This window comes from Temnothorax americanus, unplaced genomic scaffold (genome assembly GCF_048541705.1).
Source record: "Temnothorax americanus isolate GAGA-0224 unplaced genomic scaffold, ASM4854170v1 Scaffold139, whole genome shotgun sequence".
Classification (NCBI taxonomy): domain Eukaryota; kingdom Metazoa; phylum Arthropoda; class Insecta; order Hymenoptera; family Formicidae; genus Temnothorax; species Temnothorax americanus.
In genome coordinates this window covers 47,704-54,067 of record NW_027509274.1, presented here as the reverse complement: position 1 = coordinate 54,067, position 6,364 = coordinate 47,704, and the positions used below count along the sequence as shown (strand labels likewise).

General features: G+C 31.2%; 1 pseudogene; it reads left to right on the top strand.

The window, feature by feature from the left end:
* The first annotated feature begins 2,388 nt into the window (after positions 1-2,388).
* LOC143894383 (uncharacterized) lies at positions 2,389-5,138 on the top strand (annotated as a pseudogene).
* Positions 5,139-6,364: the final 1,226 nt, after the last annotated feature.

Sequence of the window (6,364 nt, the reverse complement as noted above, 5' to 3'; positions counted from 1 at the left end):
GTCCACACGCGTTCGAATTTTATATATTTGACTCCTATTGTGACGTACTGGCTTCGCTGACTGACACGATTGATTCCCATTGTCCACTGAGGAATAAATCATGGATCCTGTTCGATTTAAAATGAAGATCTTCAAACTAATGCGCACCGAGATAACTCAGGCTATCAACAGCTTAGAGACCCACTTATTAATAAATCCATACGTAGTTGTAAATTTCGTGCGACGTCATAATATCTAAGGTAATTTTTGATTGTAAAAATAGTTTGAAGCGTATATATTTTAATGTATATCACGAGGCTGAAGAAGGCACGGTGTGTCGAAACGTCCCTTCAACATTGTTGACAATACATTTGAAAAATCGACAATTATAACTAATTTGTCTTTGCTCGTTATTGGCCGATACCCTCCTATTGTTTATATACACGAGCTTGTTTTGTTATTTTTATGAATTCTTTAATTAGCAATAATGAAAATATAAATACTTTAAATTCACAAATAACTATACTATCTAATCTTTTAGAAATACTAAATAATTTAACAGGGGAATATGAAAATTATGAGAATTATCAAAATAAGCCTACGCATGTAAATCATTGCGAGGACCACACGAAAATTGCAGAGGAAAGAACCAACGACGACAACTCGAAAGACGACCAGGAAGATCAAGTTACTGACAATAGCGACTCCGAGGAAAAAGAAGAGGTAGAACGAGGTGAAGAAGAGCGAGACAGCGACAGTGAGGAAGATATAGACACAACATTCAACAAACTTACGAATACAGACGAGACCTTAGACAGAACCGAAAAACAAATAATAACGCGAGGACAGAAACACAGTATAATAAGTAGTCGTGATCAAATATTTATGAGAAGAAAAAATTATTTATATTTCCTAACTGCAAATGGTAAACCTTGTGACGAAGGATCGAAACAACATCAAAATCAAAATTTAATACCAAAGATTAAACAAAGTAAATCAGGAAACATTGAAATCATTAGAAGGGGAAATAAAATTTATTTAATTTTGGTTTGTAAAGAAGATGTTAAAGAAAAGATGAGAAGAGAAACATTAATTGAACTTACATTTAAATTACGAGAAGTAGTAAAAGAAAATTCAATTAAAATAATAAATGTTGCAAAAACAAAAGAAATAGATAATATTCAATGAGAAGAAATTTTAAATCAAATTCGAAAAACATTGCTTGGAATTTCAATCAAATTAATAATATGCCATGGGTTAGTAATAATACCGGAAATTCAAAAAAGAAAAGATATTATTGAAGAAGCTCATTCATCAAAAATCGGGGGACATAAAGGAATAACCAAAACTTATAATCGAATCAGGCAAAATTTTTTTTGGGGAAACATTAAAGCTGACATTCAAAATTATATTAGTCAATGTTTGCAATGTCAAATTAAAAAATTAGTTAGAGTTAAAACTAAACAACCCATGTTAATCACTGACACACCATTTTCGTCATTCGAAAAAATATCAATGGATATAGTCGGACCATTACCCGAAACCACAAAGAGAAATTTTTATATCCTAACAATCCAAGATCATCTCACAAAATTTTCTCTAGCTATGTCTCTAAAATCAATAACTGCCGTTCAAGTAGCTGATGCGTTATTGAAATATTTTATTTGCATTTTCGGAGCACCTAAAATAATTTTGACTGATCAAGGCACAAATTTTATGAGTAATTTAATGAAAAGATTTACTAAACAATTCAAAATTAAACAATATAGAACAACTGCCTTTTATCCACAAGCAAATGGAGCTTTGGAAAGGTCACATTTAATATTAGTTGAATATTTAAAACAATATGTGAATAAATTTACAGAATGGGATGATTTACTAGAATATGCTACTTTTTCATATAATACAAGCACTCATGAATCTACTGGATATACTCCATATGAGTTGGTATTTGGAAAAACAGCCAGACAACCATCCAGTGAAATTGTTAATGACATTGGAAAAGAAAAGACATATGACGATTATTTATATCAATTAATGAACATTCATAACATTAATGAACATTCATGATTTACAAGAATTGGCACGAGAATGCTTGATTGCATCAAAATTAAAATCAAAATATTATTACGATAAAAAGATTAATCCACAAACCTTTCAAATAAATGATCAAGTTTTCCTTTTAAATGAACCAAAGAAAGGTAAATTAGGAGACCAATATTCTGGTCCACATATAATTACAGATATTTTACCTAATGGAAATATTAAACTCCTTTTCAAGGGAAAGTCAAAGATTGTTCATTCAAATAAAATCAGAAAAGTAAAATCTAAATAAGATTAAAGGTGTACCGCGCAACATTTTTAATCTTATAAAATTAATAAACCTTTTTTTTCTTAAATTGTAATTAATACAGCTGAAGAAGAAGACTCCGAAGAAGATGATAATCACAATAATCACCCTACTTCTCAACTTCCAACCAATACATGGAATCATCGGGTACGACTGCGGGACATCAAACTTCAACGTGACGACTATCTCATTATTGGAAATAGAAGAATGCAACATACCGTTAATCGAACCACATGTAGCGGAAACTAATATTCAATTATTACAACTTGCAAAATTTGACACAATCTACGTAATTCAATGTAAAATTTCGATTTCAAGAACAATTTATTACTGCGGAATGCACTCACATATAGCGACTGTAACTAATGCACAAGCAGAATATATTATTGATACGACGGTTGACCAATGTAAAAATATGCATAAAACCGGAATACTTATTATAAATGTTAATAATGTAATCAACGGGTTAAAAGTAAATCAAACAACATCGCGACCAATCACTTTTGCAGAATCAGTAACAACAGACGGACAATGTTTCGGAACACAATATTCAGATCCCTATGGGACATGGCAAAATGTAGTTGTGCAAGGAATAATAACTATTAGTTTAAATTCACATCCAGCAATAACTAATATAGAAACGAATCAGATACATTTAAAAACAGGAACAACCTGTCAATATTCAGATGGAAATTGTATAGACATCGAAGGAAAATATACTTTTTGGGAAACAATACCCAATGATTATTGTAAATTCAATCATTATGATATTTTATATGAAGGCAAAGCTAATAAAATGGTTAGTGATGTAAATAAAAATTTGCAAATAATTTATTCCTTGTCAACTAAAGACGTCACTTTTGCGTTAACACAAACGGGGGAAGAACTTCTTTGTGGATACACATTAATTAAAATAGAGCATCCAAAACTTGTAATTCTAGAAATTAAAAAAGGAGAATCTTTTGCGCATAAGCGCCAAATATCAGTAGAAAATCTAGACATTTTTGCTTACATAAATTCAAAATTTATTTATGTGGAAAGACATATACGCACACAGATGAACCGTTTATACACAGACATATTAACACGACACTGTAATTTGGAACGACAAGTAATGAAGAACGCACTGACCCTAGCAGTCCATGCTCCAGACGATTTTGCATATCAAATTATGAAAGGACCCGGATATATGGCAGTGATCTCTGGAGAAGCTGTACATATAATTAAATGCACTCCAGTGGACGTTAAATATCGACACACGCAAGAATGTTATCAGCAGTTACCAGTATTTAAAGGAAACGAAACATATTTCTTAGCGCCGAGGACTCACATCTTGTTTAAAACAGGAACACAGACTACATGCAGCCGTATAATACCAACAATGTATCTTTTAAATGACGGATGGTATCGAATAACACCGATTTTGGAATACAGTAAATCACCAGCGATAATAAAACCGAACAGTAAACCTACGTGGCAATATAAAGATCCTGGACCTTTGGCAGCAAGCTGGCGGCATTTATACTAATAATGAACTTGAAAATTTAAGAGAACAAATTATGTTCCCAGCAGAAAGAAATGGAATTTTAAACACTATGGCGCGCGGTGTAAAGGGAGAACCAGTACAAACACAAGGAATATCACTCTCTCACCTTCTGGATGAAAATTCATTGGAAAAAATAACGGAAAACGCTTGGAAGAAAATTTGGGGAACGTTTTTATCTATTGGCAATGCAAGTGCAGGAGTAATTGGACTATATTTCTGCATACGAACAATAAAATTAATAATGGATACCGTCATACACGGCTATATGCACTTCATACCATTTATGGATGGTCAATATATTTAATTGGAGCACTTTGGGACTCAGTAACAAATTTGCTGTTACATTTAGCAAGAGGAACAACACAGGAAGGAAAAGATCAAGCATCTCCGAAGCAGGAGTTACCAGAAACAACATTAACACAAGTAATAACAGAAAATGAAAACTCGGAAACGAATACATTACATTCACAACAACATACAAGCAATATTACTTGCTCTATTCCTGAGATTGAAATTAAAGATAATAAGAATAAAACAATTATCCACAATGAAATTCAAAACCTATATCCGCGATTATAAAAATAATAAACTCTAAATTCTTTAAAAAATCAACAATAGGTATTAAGGTTTCGGTTTACAAGAATCGGTTTACACTATAGATAAGAAGGCTGCCCGAGGGACAGCTCGTAAATGTAAGTCAGTCCAAATTCAGACACGGCTTAAGCTATATCAAAGAAAGTACAAATTATAAGTCAGTGAAAGAATAAAGGTAATAAAATAAAACTTTGTTAATAATTTTTTTTTTCTTTAAATTTAGTAAAAAAACAAATAATAGTAATTTAAAATAATCAGCAGACAATGAAAGGACCAAAGATAGATAACAGAAGCGAGGAGGAGAAGAACGAATACTACGGACCAATTGACGGAGTCCGACCAGTGGACTACAGTGAAGGAACATATAAAATATTTATGAGATGCAAGTGCATAAAAACTGAAAATAACAATGAGATCTGTTATGTCGAGCGAAATCATCCGAGAAGGAGACTGTGCGAAGAATGTTATAATCGAGAGTTTCAACCTGCGAATTTCCAAGAAGAGACGGGATGGCACTCGATTTGCTCACCCCTGCATAGAATTGATATTAACAAAAAGGTTAATTGTTACTTTTGCAACAAGGAATTAATGTGGTTAAGGCCGTCTCATCAATGCCGAGACTGTCTTGAAGAATTTGTCAGAAACAAAACAGAATTCGAAATTAAAGAATTTCAGCTAAAAAATTTCGAAAGAAAAGTAATTAAAATATATTGGGGGAAAAAAAAGAGAGAGAGAGTAGTATATGATATAAATATCAATTTCAAATATTATATGTTTAATATTCAATTCTAAACATTATATATATTCGATATTATATATATTATATATATTATATTATATTATATTATATTATATTATATTATATTATATTATATTATATTATATTATTATATATTATATTATTATATTATATATATTATTACATATTATTATACATTACTACATTATACTATTTTTTATTATGATCAATATTCAATTTCAAACATTATATTCAATATTATATTATATTATTATATTATATTACGTTATTATATATATATATATATATATATATATATACATTATAAATTTATAAACGCTTACACATTTATTATACATTTTATGTGTATTCCTTTATAAAAACATTAAAAAAAAACTTATAAAACAAAATTTATTTATATAATGAGTAATTTTTTTTTTTGGTCCAATTTTTCTTTTCTTATTAATAATTCATACGCGGTAACAAACGTACCACGTATGACTTAAGGGGGAAGGTGTTACGTGCGAACAAAATTTAGTTTTAAAATAGCCAGGAATTTTAATCGATATATTGATTAGTTATCCGATTTCTCTTGGAGACAGTTCTCAGGCCGCGGTTCACAAGGGATCAAATTATATTTAGTGATAAGACCTTCCTCCTCCTTCAAAACTAAAAGACGAAGAAGTGGTAAGAAGCTCGCGCGGGGGGTTCTTGCCACTTGAGTATAAATAAGAGGAATAAAATATTGTAGGGGACACTTGGTAGTAGTCGCTCAATTGTTCAAGTTATTACACCTGTCGGGAGATTATATCGTTCTTAGACAGATTCTTAAACACTAATTTAACCAAAAGTTGTAAAAGAAATCTCCCTTTTTAATAAAAGTAATTAATTTTCAAACCCATTAAATTACTTTCAAATCCTTATTCATAACTCTTAATTGTCGCTGCCAATTAATGTGGCGATAAGATATTCCCTTCCTGATATTCTTGTCGCTGCCAAAACGTGTGGCAACAGGATAATCCTTTCCTGATATTCTTGTCGCTGCCAAATAGCGTGGCAACAGAAATTTCCTGATTCTTGTCGCTGCCAAACAGTGTGGCAACGGGAGTTCTCCTCTCCTTAACTGTTGGTCCCAAAAAGTGCCAATAGGATTTCC